The sequence below is a fragment of the Eriocheir sinensis genome, chromosome 44 (assembly GCF_024679095.1).
Source record: "Eriocheir sinensis breed Jianghai 21 chromosome 44, ASM2467909v1, whole genome shotgun sequence".
Taxonomy (NCBI): domain Eukaryota; kingdom Metazoa; phylum Arthropoda; class Malacostraca; order Decapoda; family Varunidae; genus Eriocheir; species Eriocheir sinensis.
In genome coordinates this window covers 11,729,096-11,744,270 of record NC_066552.1, presented here as the reverse complement: position 1 = coordinate 11,744,270, position 15,175 = coordinate 11,729,096, and the positions used below count along the sequence as shown (strand labels likewise).

The following is a 15,175-nucleotide window of genomic DNA, read 5'->3' as shown; positions in this document are numbered from 1 at the left end:
AGTGTCGGGGAGGGAAAGAGGAAGGAAAGACACATTCGAGGGAGAGTGAAGAGAGAGAGAGAGAGCCACCGCCGGGGAGATGGGGAGAGGGCGGGGAGGGGCGAGGTGCGGCGGGGAGAGGGAGAGGGATGAGTGTGCGAGTGAGTGGCAACCTTGAACTATGAACTCCGGCCGCGTCGCGGCTTGAAGAGGACCCTGGAGGAGGCGAAGAAGAGGACCACGATGGAGACGCAGGCAGACAGTGCCCTGACCAACGCCCTGACCCTCACCCATCCCCGCAACACAGAGGCAGTACCCTCTTTCCCTCCCTCCCCTTCACCATCTCTCCCTGCAGCATAAAGAGGGAAGGCGGTGGCTGAGTGGTCACTGTGCCGGCGTGGTGTCCTGGAAGACGTGGGTTCGAGTCCCGCCCGCCGTTAAAAGCTTGCAATTTTCAGTCATCACCAAGTGTCATAAGACTACCCACATGTTCTGAAAAACCATCTGTCAACGCGCACTCTAGATAAACTCTCGGAAGAGGATCAAAGGTGAGCTCCGGGGGAGAGGCATGAGCCACGCAAGATGGCACTAGTGTAACAAACACTTGTGTGCACCATTATGGGCTGGAGCCGAGCAGCGGGCCAGCCAGACAGCCGACAGGCGCTATAAGCCGAGCGTAAAAAAAGTTACTGTGACTAACGGTCCCCTTTCGGTACCACCCCATACAACACAAACCAAGCGCCCTCCCTCCCTCTCATCGCCACCAGCCCTGCAACACAACAAAGCACCCTGACCAACACTCCTCTTCCCCCCCCAGACACCACATTCACATCTAACACACCCCGGCAACCATTAATAACACAGCCAACAGTCATGCACGTCCACCAGTGTTCCGTCAGTTAGTCCCACTTATCTAATTCCTTTCAGTTGTCTTCGCGGTGATTGGCGTCCCTGACTAGGAATCTGCTGGCCTGGGTTCGAATCCCGGCCTGGGTAGTCGGCGTGCAGCCCACCCAGTTGTTCATGCTTCTTTTCGGGCTGGTCGATAAATGGGTGCCTGGGGAAACCTGGGGAAGGTAAACTGTGGTGAACCGGATGTCACGCTGGCCCTGTGTCGGGTTAAGGGTTCCCTCCCACCACAGGCTCAAGAGGTCAACGGGACGGAGATGAGCACCGCCGCCACGCGCAGCTAAAGCATATGCCCCCAACTTTACCATTACCTTACCTTCGAGAACCTTTCAACCCTTGCAACACATCCCTATATGCCTAACAACCTCTGTAGTACTTATCAACACAATTCAACATCAGTAACCCTCTAACACCCCGCAGAAAACCCTTAAGTTGGTATTATAAGACACGTTCGCTTCTCACATCAACTATTTCTAAAGGTCAAAGAGGGGGTCAGTCGGGTTCTAATGAGTACAGAAGAAGGGTCACACTAACACCAGGGTCATAAAACTACTCCTGGAAATGCCCACAACTCCTAAGAAAGCCTTGTCAAATAGGTGTTTCCTAGGTTCATGGTACAGAAGAAGGGTCACACTAACACCAGGGTCATAAAACTACTCCTGGAAATGCCCACAACTCCTAAGAAAGCCTTGTCAAATAGGTGTTCTTGGGCGACGGAATGTCTGGTAATACAACGCTTAGTGTCCTTCAGAACCCGATAGAATCCTTCCTCTCCCCATCTCCCCGGCGGTGGCTCTCTCTCTCTCTCTTCACTCTCCCTCGAATGTGTCTTTCCTTCCTCTTTCCCTCCCCGACACTCCCTCCAAACTCCGGGTACTGCCACGGGAGCTTCACGTTGGTGGAGATAAAGGTAATATCATAGCGATACACGCGAGTAACAATCTCTGCAATACTCAACGATATTCTCTGGCTTTAATCTTTTATCAATACCTCGTCACGTAGTTCCACCTTTCGAATCCCTCTCCGACAGCCTCAGCATCCTTCGGGAATCAAGGGAATCCCGCAACACCTCCCCAACACGTGTAACGACCCCTGCAACACCTCCGTAAACACTATTTAACATTCAAATTATTCAACATTCTCGGCAGTCCTCCGGCAGTTCTCAATTCCTGATTAACATATAATGACCTTCCGACCCTCTTATCTCCGCCTAAAGTTCTTAACATATATAAGGCCTTCACATTCCCTTCATTTCCACTCAGAGTTCTTTAAAGGTTTTCCAGCTCTCCAGCCTAAGCTCTCTGGGTGTGAGATGGCGGAAGTTGATAGGCCTATTTACGTATTATAGAGCTCTGGGTGGAGATGAAGTTGACTGAACACACACACACACACACTCACACACACACACACACACAACCTAAGCTCTTTAACCCATACAAGGTCTTTCAGTCAACTTAATCTCCACCCAGAGCTCAATAACACATAAATAGGCCTATCAACTTCCGCCATCTCATACCTAGAGATCTTTAAAATATAAAAGGGCCTTTAAACCCTTTATATCTCCACTAAGAACTCTGCAACTCCATATATAAGCCTGTAAACGCCTTCATCTTCACCGCGAGACCTTCATTTCCCTTCGTTTCACACCTGGAGGTCTTTAAATTTATACAAAGGTCTTTCAACCCCATTCAATTTCAACTCCTTATAAACCCTTTTCCCCCCTTCCCTTAAGCAGTTCCGAGCACGAGGACACACACACACACACACACTCACGCATTCTCTCTCTCTCCCTCCCTCTCTCTCTCTCTCTCTCTCTCTCTCTCTCTCTCTCTCTCTCTCACACACACACACTCACTCACCAAGCACATTTTTGTTTTTTCGTGATGGGGAAGAACAAAGACTTGATACGCGTTCTTTCATGTATATTAAAACGCCGAGTTCGTTGTGCCTTAAAACTGGAACGTGTGAGTGGTGTTATTTTCTTGCGTCACTGAACTGGGAAAGATAAGGAAGGGAAGCGACATGATGCAAAGAAGAAATACAAGAGAGAGAAAGGGAGTGTGAAGTTTGAATCCTTACCTGGGGAGAGAGAAAAAAAAATAGCTGGTATGCCTTTCCTTAAGACAACTGGATGATAGATTAAGACCATGAAGTGATGCGAGGTAGGAACTGATTTCTATGGAGTGAAGAGGTAGTTTGTGACGCGGGAAGGGAGAAAGAGAGAGAAAAAAAGAAAAAAAAAATGGTGTGCTTTTTCTTAAGACAACTGGATGATAGATTACGACCATGAAGTGATGCGAGGAAGGAACTGATTTCTATGGAGTGAAGAGGTAGTTTGTGACGCGGGAAGGAAGAAAGAGAGAGAAAAAAAGAAAAAAAAAATGGTGTGCTTTTTCTTAAGACAACTGGATGATAGATTAAGACCATGAAGTGATGCGAGGAAGGAACTGATTTCTATGGAGTGAAGAGGTAGTTTGTGACGTGGGAAGGGAGAAAGAGAGAGAGAAAAAAAGAAAAAAAAATGGTGTGCTTTTTCTTAAGACAACTGGATGATAGATAAGACTGTGAAGAGATGCGAGGAAGGAACTGATTTCTATGGAGTGAAGAGGTAGTTTGTGACGCGGGAAGGGAGAAAGAGAGAGAAAAAAATAAATAACTCCTGTGCTTTCCCTTTAATAACTGGGTTCATATATCCTTAAACCTATCAGTCCCCCATTACGACTATTCCCCAAGGCCACAGAGAAGATTAACCGGGTATTCATGAAGGACGGCAAGATGAAGGAGGAGGAGGAGAAGGAGAATGGAGTATAGATGAAGGAGCAGGAGGAGGAGAATGGAGTATAGATGAAGGAGCAGCAGGAGGAGGAGAAGGGAGTATAGATGAAGGAGCAGGAAGAGGAGAATGGAGTATAGATGAAGGAGCAGCAGGAGGAGGAGGAGGAGGAGGAGGAGGAGAAGGGAGTATAGATGAAGGAGCAGCAGGAGGAGGAGGAGGAGGAGAACGAGTATAGATGAAGGAGGAGGTGGTTCGAGGTGACAAGTGGCCTCATTAGAAACAGAGGGGCGTGAAGGGGCAGGAAGACGTGTAGAAATACAGGTCAAGGTGTGCATGGCGGTCACTCCATGGCGGCCACGACCTTACTGACTAACCGAGTGTGTGACCGTTCAAGATGCAGGAGCCGTGTAAAGGGCTATCACACTGGGCAAACTTTCCGGGGATCTTCAGTCAAACCACGATTTTTGGTAGCGTGGTTCTCATTTCTTTCTTGTTTTTAGCTGATGATGATGGTGAGTAATACCGTCGTCCTTAACCCGTCCGCTGCGATTGGCACGGATTCGGCTTTCACTGGTAGCCTGGTCACATATAGTCCCAGGTCCTTCTCTGCCTCTGTGGTGGATAGTGGAGTGTTTCTCATGTGGTATTGGTATGCAGGATAAACTCTCCCATGGTGCAGGATTTTACATTTTTCCTCATTGAGTTGTAGCAGCCACTTTTTGTTCCATTCCTGTAGCTTGGTGATGTCTTCTTGTAGGAAATCCGCGGTCAAGGGGTTAAAGGAACTCTACCGTGGCTTTGGAAGATCGTGGACACGTCAGAAAACCACGGAAATATGAGAACCACGCCAGCGGAAATCGTGGTTTGACTGAAGATCCACGGAAAATTTGCCCAGTGTAATAGCCCCTTAAAACTGTCACCTGCATCACAAACAACAGACCATGGAAATCTAAACAACTTCCACGAGGAGCTTCTCAAACTGGGGTATAGAGGCGCCTGTATGTTAAAGAAGACGGGTCCTGGGCCGCAGACATATAAAAGAAAATGGGTAACGTGTTTAGATAATGTGGAGACTATAGACGAGGGGGAGATTTAATGAATGAAAGCAGTTTTAAGGGTGACTAAAGAGAAGATGGCGCCACTATAAACACTTGCCTGCGCCATGATGGGCTGGGGCCGACTACCATCCAGGCCCCTCAAGAAAGCCTACTGGCGTTATAGGCGTATACGTCAAGAAAAAAAAACAAGTATATATAAAGAGAGGAGTTGAAATGCTTTGAAAATGATACAGCAATACTTTGTGAAGGAGACATATTGGTGGAGTACGAGTTTAGGAGTGACTGAAATGTCTATAAAAAGAGGGAAAATGAAATGAAATAATACAACCATGCCGAGTGAGGAGCATAACACCGACAAAGAAAACGCCTTCACTCGAGACAGAAAAGAGAGGATGTGAAGGTGAGAAACTGAGTGCTGAGAAAAAAAAGTTAAACGAATATTATAGAAGAAAGTGAAAAAATAACCGTAGAAACGAATGTAGACGTGAGTGAGAAAAATGACATAAGAAAAAAGTTAAACGAATAATAAAAAAAAGTGAACAAAAGCATAGAAACGAATGTACCGTGAATAAAAAAAACGAGTGAAAAGGGAAAAAAAAACCCGTTAATCGAAAAAAAGGGGAAAAGAAGTGAAAAGTAACGAATGCAGAAAAGTGAACGAATAGAAAACAATGAAACAAAGGATGGCTGAACAAACAAACAAGCGAACAAACAAACAAAAACGACCAAAACAAACAAAAAAAGACCTGCAACATCCTTCACGTGAGTACCTGAAATACAGATATATATATATATATATATATATATATATATATAGAGAGAGAGAGAGAGAGAGAGAGAGAGAGAGAGAGAGAGAGAGAGAGAGAGAGAGAGAGAGAGAGAGAGAGAGAGAGAGAGAGAGAGAGAGAGAGAGAGAGAGGAGATGTATAATATCATGAAATACGTAAATATGCAAGATTATAATTATTCATGTATGTATGCATGTTAGTATGTATGTATGTATGTATGTGTGGACGTATGTTGTGTTGCACCAATCGCTCTAAGGAGGGAGGAACACGGCGCTATCAGGGAGATAAGGAGGAGGAGGAGGAGGAGGAGGAGGAGGAGGAAGAGGAGGAGGAGGAAGAGGAGGAGGAGGTGGAAAGAAGTAGAAATAATATATGTTGTAAAAGTAAGAAATGAGATAACAGAAGAAATAATAAAAAGGAGTTAGAGAAAAATGAGGATGAGAGAAAATGGAGAGAGGAGGAGGAGGAGGAGGAGGAGGAGGAGGAGGAGGAGGAGGAGGAGGAGAGGAAGAAGGAGGAGGTGGAAGGGAGAAGGGGGGAGAACTTCTGCCTCGTTCCCAGACACGTCAAACAGGAACGAGACGCGACAGACAGACACACAGAAAATAATGACACCACGCATTTCCGAAAAGGATGGTGACGAAGGAATTATTATATTTTTCACAGTAAAGGAAGCGGCTTAAGGGCAAGAAGGAATAACAACCATAAAGCCCGCTGGCACTTCTCCTGTAAAAAAAGTAAAGATTGGCTAAGCATTTCCGGTGTTACGTGATTATTATAAAAAAAAGCAAAAGGATGGCAGACAGTCTTAGTTATTTTTCTATCGTTAATCTAAAAAAACACTGAATCAGGAAAGGTAATCTATTTTTTTTCTGTTGTGAATAAAGAAAAAAAAATTAGGAAAGGCTATATTATTTTTTCTTCTGTAAATCTAAAAAAATGGCAAAATGATGAAGGTTAGTCTTAAATTTTCTATTGTGAATCCATAAAAAAAAATAGAACAGGCATTTTTTTGTTCTACAGTGAATATATAAAAAGGTAAATTAGGTGAGGCAGTTAGTTTTTTATCTATCGTTAATCTAAAAAACACTGAATCAGGAAAGGTAATCTATTTTTTTTCTGTTGCGAATATGTAAAAAAAAAAAAAAAAAATAGGAAAGGCTATATTATTTTTTCTTCAATAAATCTAAAAAAAAAAAAAGGGAAAATGATGAAAGTTAGTCTTAATTTTTCTATTGTGAATCTATATAAAAAAAAATTAGAAGAGGCAGTCTAATTTTTTTTTCTACAGTGAATATATAAAAAGGTAAATTAGGTGAGGCGGTGTTATTTTTTTTCTTTTGTGCATCTGTATAGAAAACGCTAACTTAGGTAAAGACCATGTTATTTTTTCTATCGTAAATCTAAAAAATGGCAAATATGATGAAAGACGGTCTTATTTTTTCCTCCGTAAATTAATAAAAATGCAAAATCAGGAAAAGCCATATTTCTTTTCTAGCGTGAACCTGTAAAAAAAAAGATAAGGAAAGGAAGTCTTATTTTCTCTCCCGTGATTCTATAAAAAAACATGAAATTAGGAAAGGCAATATTATCCATTTCTATTGTGTATTGTGAATATATAAAAAAAACATAAGAATTAGGGAAGACTATATCATTTCTTTCTATCGTAAGTCAATAAAAAAGACAAAATAAGGAAAGGTAGTCTATTTTTTTTCTATCGTAAATCTCTAAGAAAGTACAAATACAGAACAGGCAGTATTATCTTTCTCTATCGTGAAGCTAAAAAAAAAAAAAAAAAAAAAAAAAAAGTTATATTTTTCTAATGTGAATCTACTTATATATCAATTCTCGGAGGTAAGTGGCTCACGCTTAATTTATAACTTTGTGGCCACTTGAGTGTCAGACTTAGAAAATATATACACTCTTGAAGTCAGTGATTATGGTGTTTATTTAGCTTGACGCGAGTAGGCAGCGGAAAAGTTTTGATAAGATGTGATAGATGAGTTTTTTCAAGTAATTCGAGTATGTTTATAAGTGTGTGTGTGTGTGTGTGTGTGTGTGTAATAATAATAATAATAATAAATGGTTTATTCATTTGATGGCAGCCATAAGGTTGAAAATACACAAAAATACCATACAATGAGTTTTATGTGGTGAGTAATGGGGGAAGTGGGGAAGGGTGATGTGTGTGTGTGTGTGTGTGTGTGTGTGTGTGCTACCATTGGCAGGCTTTAGTACCTGACAGATCTGTACTTTTTCTAAACTTTTTTCCTCTAAATTCCTGATAATAAGAGAACTGGGTAGGACACGTAGCAATGGGTCTAAATTGGATAAATTCAGATTCAAGAGGTGGATGAGTGGAACAGATTTGGCACTCTTCTTTTCCCTCTCTTCGTATACACTTCTCTAAAGGACTCCACCACCACCAATATGCTTCGGTATGTGACAGACTTACTCTTCTTTTTCCTCTCTTCGTGTACACTTCTCTAAAAGCCTCCACCATCACCACCACGACCAGTATGCTTCCTTCCGTGGCTGGTCAACGCGGCATCCCAGGCGTTGACGCACAGGACGCGATACATCATTCTCAGATTAAGCTGGGCGAAGCATTCACTCTTATCAGCGTCGCGTTACGTCTGGCGATTAAAACTTAAGGCTGTTCTTGCTCTGCTGCTCTGCATGGACTATTTTTTTCCTCTCACAGCAAGGGGAAAACAACAAAAACAGCAACAACAACCCCCCCCCAGTTAAGTATGAAAGTCTAGTGCATGGGAATCGTCCAAGTGTTTTTCAAAGGTCTTCTCTTATCGTCGAGGAAACGTTTATAAAGTGTCTAATGTGAGAACTGCTCATTAAGTCTCCCTATACGGTATTATCTAATCGGCGAGGGAAACACCGTATCTATAACGTACAATACAGGAATCATTTAAGTCTTTCTGTAAGGCACTCCTCACTGGCAGGCACACGCAAGGTCACATTTTTAAACATATATCTATAACGTACAATACAGGAATCATTTAAGTCTTTCTGTAAGGCACTCCTCATTGACAGGCACACACAAGGTCACATTCTTAAACATCGGCGTCCAAGAACACACATTTAGGAGCAGCGAGTAGCGGGCTTTTTTTTTATTTATTATAGTTTCCTTATTTTGTGCCCTTGAGCTGTCTCCTTTGTTGTAAAAAATAAAAAAATAAAATTGTCGAGGCGTTCGTTGGGGTTTGGGGCATTTCCATTGGTAGTGTTATGACCCCGGTAGTGCTTGAGTCTTCTTTTGTACCATGAACGTAGAAAAACACTCCTGAGAACCAGACTGATCTCCTTTGCGGCCTTTGGTGAGTGTTGACGTGAGAGTACCAACAACAGTCTTCTTAGTTATATGATGATTACGGAGAGTAATGCCTGATGGTTCTTTTAAAGCTGGCCACGGAAAACAGTAATGCCAATAAAGCCATTAATATTCAGATTTATACGATTGTGATTTACCTAAGAGAGAAACTAAAACGGAACAAAAAATCAAAGTGTGTAGGAGCGTTTTGGAATGTGTCACAGGGGTGAAGGGAAGAAGTGTGGAGTGGTGGAAGAAGTGAAGCGACAGACTTTAAAGTGGTTTGGCCACGTGGAGCGAATGTAGGAGAGTAAGATGACCAGAAGGGTGTATGTGAGTGAGATAGAGGGAGGGAATGCTAGAGGACGACCTCCAGTGAAATGGAGGGATAGGGTGCAAGAGTATGTTAGGGAGAGGGGGGAAAGGTCTTTGAGAAACTCTGGGCAGGCAAGGATGGAGCGTCTGGATAGAGAAAGTCGGAATCTCTTCTGCCCCTGGTGGGAGCTCCTAGGAGCAGGCGTCGATGAAATGATGATGATGAACAAAAAAATCAAATATGATATTAAGTGTAGCTACCAAACTTATGAATCAACGTGTACTAAGCGAAAATCTAACGCGTATTCATGTTTAAATATTGCAATGAAATTAAGTGTAGCTATGAAATCAATACGAAACCCGTGTGTATCGAACGAGTATCTAACGTGTATTTATGCTGCAAGCTTGTTATCATCGAAATATATGCATCAAATCAGTATGACTCCCGTGTTGCGTTGCCAGATTATCGTACTCAGAACATAGTATTTACCGGTTTCTGACGCCTAACTATTGCCAAGAAACATCAGGAATTAACCATTTTCACGATAAATATACATGAATCGCGTTATTGGGGACCAGGAGATAGAGTTGGGGTCGGGAGTCGGTAAATATAAAGGCTGAGTGCGACAATCTGGCAACGTTGCAAGTTCCGTGTGTACCGAACGAGTATCCAACGCGTATATTTATGTTGCAAGACTATCATGGGAGTGTCTGTGAAGGTGAGCAGCGGGAAGACAAGTATCTGGGCGCGTTATCACGAGTCTCGGCTTGCTGATCTAAGGACGCTGCACACCTGACCTCTGACGGCGCACTCGCCTCACCTGTCAGCTTTTGCGGCAGGAATAAAAGTGTTTAATAGATGCTGTTTTTTGTGCTGAGGTGCGGTGTTTTATTGTATACGGTTAGAGAGGTAGCCAAGTGGGACGAAGGGGAGCGTCAGGGGGGCGTCAGGGAGGCACCAGGGGGGGGCGGCAGGGGGCGGGGTCTGTAGGGTCGGGCATGTTCAGGGTCACCAACATGAGAGCTAAGGATGGACCTTTACTGTGCTATTGGTGTGTGTGTGTGTGTGTGTGTGTGTGTGTGTGTGTGTGTGTGTGTCAACATCCTATCAGTATTTATGAAGAACACATTCCACGTGTCAGTCTTGTAACAATGTCTTTCCTCAAGATGTCCTCTGATACATATATATATTTTTCCTCTAATCCTCCGACTTCGGGACGCGGCGGACCTCCCTCGGCGCGTTCATGCACGGAGCGTCCTGCGCCGGACCGACGACGCAGGGTATCGTGGGAACACTTGGTAGAGCAAAGACCTACATTATGAAGCACGGTCTTGAAAGTGTGTGTGTGTGTGTGTGTGTGCGCGCGCGAGCGCCACGCCCGTGGGGTAAGGGCGGAAGTGTGTCGCGGCGCCGCGAGTTTTGGCGCCAAGCCGCGGCGCAAACACCAGGCGGCGGCGGCCTCGGTGTGGCTTTACGCTAACGGAATAATTTCAACTTTATTGGATGTAATTCAGTTACCTGAAGTGTTGGAGCAGGCTGCGGGGTGGGACGGGGCGGGGCGGGGCGGGGCGGGGTGGGAGTTGGGGGTGGGGAGAGGCGGGGAGGGGCCGGGGAGCCCCGTCGCCACAACCATCAGCCGCGCGTCGCCAGCATCGTTCAGGCCGGGCCTGGTGCGCCCCGGGGCAGCGGCGACACTTTTTGGAACAGCCGCAGCAGCTGGCACCGATGGGCACGATAAGGCGACCGATAAGCGATATCAGAGCACGATAAGGCGACGCCCTGTTTACCAGCCCTCGAGGCAGCAAGGCCGACCCGCCCCTGCTCGCCGCCCCTCCGTCCCCCGCCCCAAGGGCTACGCGCCGCGCCGCGTCGCCCCAGCCGCCGCAGCGCGCTGCTGTGCCCGTGTGGCCGTGGCTGCGGCGATCATCGGCCCCGTGATTGTTAGGGCGATTGTGTGATGGTGAGTGTGCGGCGCGTGAGCCGTAACGATGTGGGGCACAGGGCCGCCCCCGCGCTGATTGGCTGAACAGGAGGAGGAACAAGAGGGGGAGGGGGAGGGGGAAAGAGAGGAAGGGGAAGAAGAGGAGGAGGAGGAGAGGGAGGGGATATGGCCCAGCCGCGGGGCCCAGGAGGGACACACGCCTGGAACAGCTCACCTGCCGCTGCCTACCTGCCTGACACACACGCAGGGCAGCTGAGTACACGCACACGGACACGGACACGGACACACCTATACATACACACGTACGCACACACCTTCCGCTTTTCCCTTCCTTCCGGTGGCCAGGCTCGCCGCAGGAGAGAAAGCGTGGCCGCGGCGGCCCGCCCCCGCCCCCCCCTCACGTCGCCAGGCACCACGGGGCCCCGCTAGTCGTGGCCGGCACTCCAGGCTCAGCGCAGCGCCAACAGGTGAGTGACGCGCCCGTCGCCCGCCGCCCGCCGCCCCTACGCCCGCCCACACCTCCCGTGCTGGCCCCTGCAGGCGCGGGGCGGCGGGGCGGCCGCTTCCGGGTTCCAGCGCGTGACTGGAGGCAGCGATCATCCCCGAGAAAGATAGCACTGGAAAGATTAGTGTTTTATCATTTTATCTCAGAGGGTATATAGTGATTGTTCTCGGCCAGGGCGAGACGGATCCGCTATCGGTGCTATCTGTGCGTGAGCACACACTAAAATCTTATCTCATCCAACTATCGCATCCGGGAAAAGCTACCTGGAAGGGTGAGCCTATACGGGAGTCCAGACGCGGCCGCTGGAAGCTGCTGGCCCCCGACGACCCATGGCGCCGCCGCGGCGGCAGCAGCACCAACAGGTGGCCGCCCTGGCCGCCCCGCCTGGCGCGGCCCGTCCTGCCCCGCGCGGCGCTTTGGCACTGATCCGACATGGTCGTTCCGGCTCACCTTTCCTGCCCCACTGACCATGACCCCACTCCGCTCTGCCCTGCCCTGCCCCGCTCAGCACTGCCCTGCCCTGCCCTGGCCTGCAGTGAAACCACAGGACTTCGGGAGTCAGGCATGGGTTAGCCTGAGTCTCGGGGCGCGGTGCAGGAGTAGGGCGGGGCGCCCCTCGCATGGCACGCCACGCAGCCATCCTTTCCTCACGCAGCAGAGGGGCAGCGGCGGGGCGCCGCGACACACGTCCAGTTGTCCATCAGCACGAAGGTCAGTGTCTGGAGGAACTCGTGCCCAAACACCAGCACTCCTGCCCCGGAGACGGGGCCACGACAGTGACCCGGCAGTTATGATAACAATTACAGTACCAATAACAGCAGCTAAGTGAACAGCCTTCGCGAGTGCACACAGCCCGCGCTGGCCAAAAGTGCTCCAAAAATGAAAATTTACCTGCCGTATGACCTTGACCTTTGACCTTGGTTTGAAAAAAGTGATCTCGTTTAAGTCAACACACACGGACATACCAAGTTTTCTCCATCTAGGCCGAAAGGTTCTTGAGTTAGTGGTGACCGCATCAAAGAAAACCTTCACCGGCCCACATTTTCCCAGCTCACGCCGCCACTCTGTGCTTACCAACTCGAAAGCAACTGTGCAGTTCACGGACGAGCATCATCCTGGACGATCTTGATTCTTTTGCAAAAGCTTTTGAAAGCAACTGCTACTAATGACAAAAAATACACAAGGATATATAAGGAGACTCAAGAGTCCAGACTGCCTACACGTGCATGGCAGCTCCCGAAGATTGGTTATATATTCATCGAATTCCCTTCCCGTCCATAAATACATCTAAACTCCATTAAAACTTTTAACTGAGTTTGCCTCAACTATACACACCTGCTCAGTTTGTTCCACTCATCCACCACTCTGTTCGTGGACCCGTTCTTGCTTATTTTCTTTCTGAACTTAAATTTATCCATCTTACTCCATGTTGGCACATCAGTTTTTAATGTAAGTACTTCATCTAAATCCCCACGCAGTCTCCGTCCTTTCAAAGAGTGTAAGTTAAGTTCCTTCCGGTAATGAAGTCACCGAAACTGAACAGCAGGATCCGGGCGAGGCACAACCACTGGCAAATGCAGTTTAAGGATAACTTCTGAGCTCCGGTTGCTTCACTTCTCCAGATGAAACTCAAGACTATTTGCGTGGTTTCAAGCGATAATATATTGATTTCTGGGTCAAAGGTCAGAGTTCACACGCACACTCAAATCCCTCTCGCATCCGGAGTGGTCAAGGGTGTGTTGTGTAGTGTGGAATTACTCTTGGGGTCATTTACTCCCACACCAAGGACGTTGCATGTCAAATTTGAACTGCATCACCCATTTCTCGGCCTATTCAGCGTCGTTGTCTGAACTGATTAGTCAGTCTCTCTCTCTCTCTCTCTCTCTCTCTCTCTCTCTCTCTCTCTCTCTCTCTCTCTCTCTCTCTCTCTCTCTCTCTCTCTCTCTCTCTCTCTCTCTCTCTCTCTCTCTATATATATATATATATATATATATTTGTGTCATCAGTTAACTTGAGGAGGCGGTGGCTGAGTGGTTAGAGCGCGGGCGTAGTGAGCCCGTGGACCTTGGTTTGAGCCCCACCGATGCACGCTGACAGTTTTCAGCCATCGCTGCGTGGCGGAAGATTACCCACATGCTGCCCAGATCTTCAATCAACCCTAACGTCAGCGACTTTGTTCAAGTGGAGCACCGGGGGGCAGCATGCATGGGGCAAGCGAGAGTCATGCACCACGGCAGCCACAAGAAATAAAATTTGCCTGGGCCACACGGGTTGGGGTCGTCCTAGAGGCCCCTCAGGAAAGCCTATTGGCGCTATAGGCAGCACCTAAAAAAAAATAATAATAATAATAATAATTGCTCATATCAGTGGGTGTACCGCAGTCAAGATCGCTGATGTGAATGACAGACAGTAATGGGCGCAGAACTGATGCGTGCGGGACGCCGCTAATAACTTGGACCCAATCTCATTTATCTCCATTTATCTGTACTCTGCGTCCAATACACCATTATCAATATTACAGAAAGGAATAATTTGTTTCTTCGCATATTTCACGTTGCAGCAAGAGCCGGAACCAAAAAGTCACGTGACCTCCCGCGTTCAAAGTTTTGGCTGAGGCTCGAGGGAAGCAGCGGAAACACTGCCTGCTGCTGCTGCTGCTGCGGGACATTTCAGCACTCTGAGTCACTCTGAGTCACGCACGGCTGTCCAGATGTCTTTAATTTTCAAGAGAATATCACTACTAAGGGTGGCCTACCAATGAGTGCCCGGGAACTTTGAACAGCGGGACGACAGCAAGCAGGTTCCAATAACGCGATATGGTGTCCATAGATACGCTCTGCCGCGAAGGGAAAAAAACCGTCTCTGGCTGTGGTTCACGTCTGGTGGTGAGCTCCTGCCGTCGTGACGCGGGCCAAGCGATTCACGGCGCCATTTGGTTTGACACTCGTAAAGAAAAATGGGATTAACGCCAAACTTTGTGAACGTGGTATTGTTATTTATTATGAGTTACGTGGCTAGTTTGGCTCTTTACTTCCACTCTTGGGACGGAGCTATTTAGAAGTGTTGGATGTTCACAAAGTTGACATATAACAAACTGTTATATAAAGTAATCAACAAAACCAACTAACCATGCCCTGAAAACCGACTCAAAGAAAACAAATCAGCCACATTATTGATGCTGAAGACTAATACGTATAAAAAAAAAAAAATCACGCGTAAGAATCGATATGAACGAATTTTGGGAAGCATTTATGATGGTAAAGTATTTAGGTGAAGCGGTAAATCTGAGTAAATCTATCTGAGACTACCAAATAAAGCTCAATTTAGCTTATATCAGAACTCTCTCTCTCTCTCTCTCTCTCTCTCTCTCCTCCTTCTCCTCTTCCTCTTATTCCTTATTCTTTTTCATGTTCTTGTTCTTGTTCTTCTTCGTTATCTTTTTCTTCTTCTTCTCCTCCAACTCTTCTTCCTCCTCCTCCTCTTCTTCTTCTTCTTCTTTTTTTCTTCTGCTTCTTCTTCTTCTCCAACTCTTTTTCCTCCTCCTCCTTCTCCTCCTCCTCCTCCTCCTCATCAT

At 46.8% G+C, this 15,175-nt stretch overlaps 1 protein-coding gene across 10 annotated transcripts in view; it reads left to right on the top strand.

The window, feature by feature from the left end:
• The window catches only part of LOC126980483 (transcription factor GATA-5-like), a 56,389-nt gene continuing 41,214 nt past the window's right edge, over window positions 1-15,175 (top strand). For 2 of the 10 annotated variants that reach the window (XM_050830436.1, XM_050830426.1), the window contains exons 1-2: window positions 1-527; window positions 4,774-5,484. The gene's annotated coding sequence lies outside the window, so the exon portion shown is untranslated. Of the gene's footprint in view, window positions 528-4,602; window positions 5,485-11,214; window positions 11,564-11,670; window positions 12,313-15,175 lie in introns of those variants that run through there. The other 8 variants (XM_050830434.1, XM_050830435.1, XM_050830430.1 and 5 more) reach the window with 7 other exon arrangements.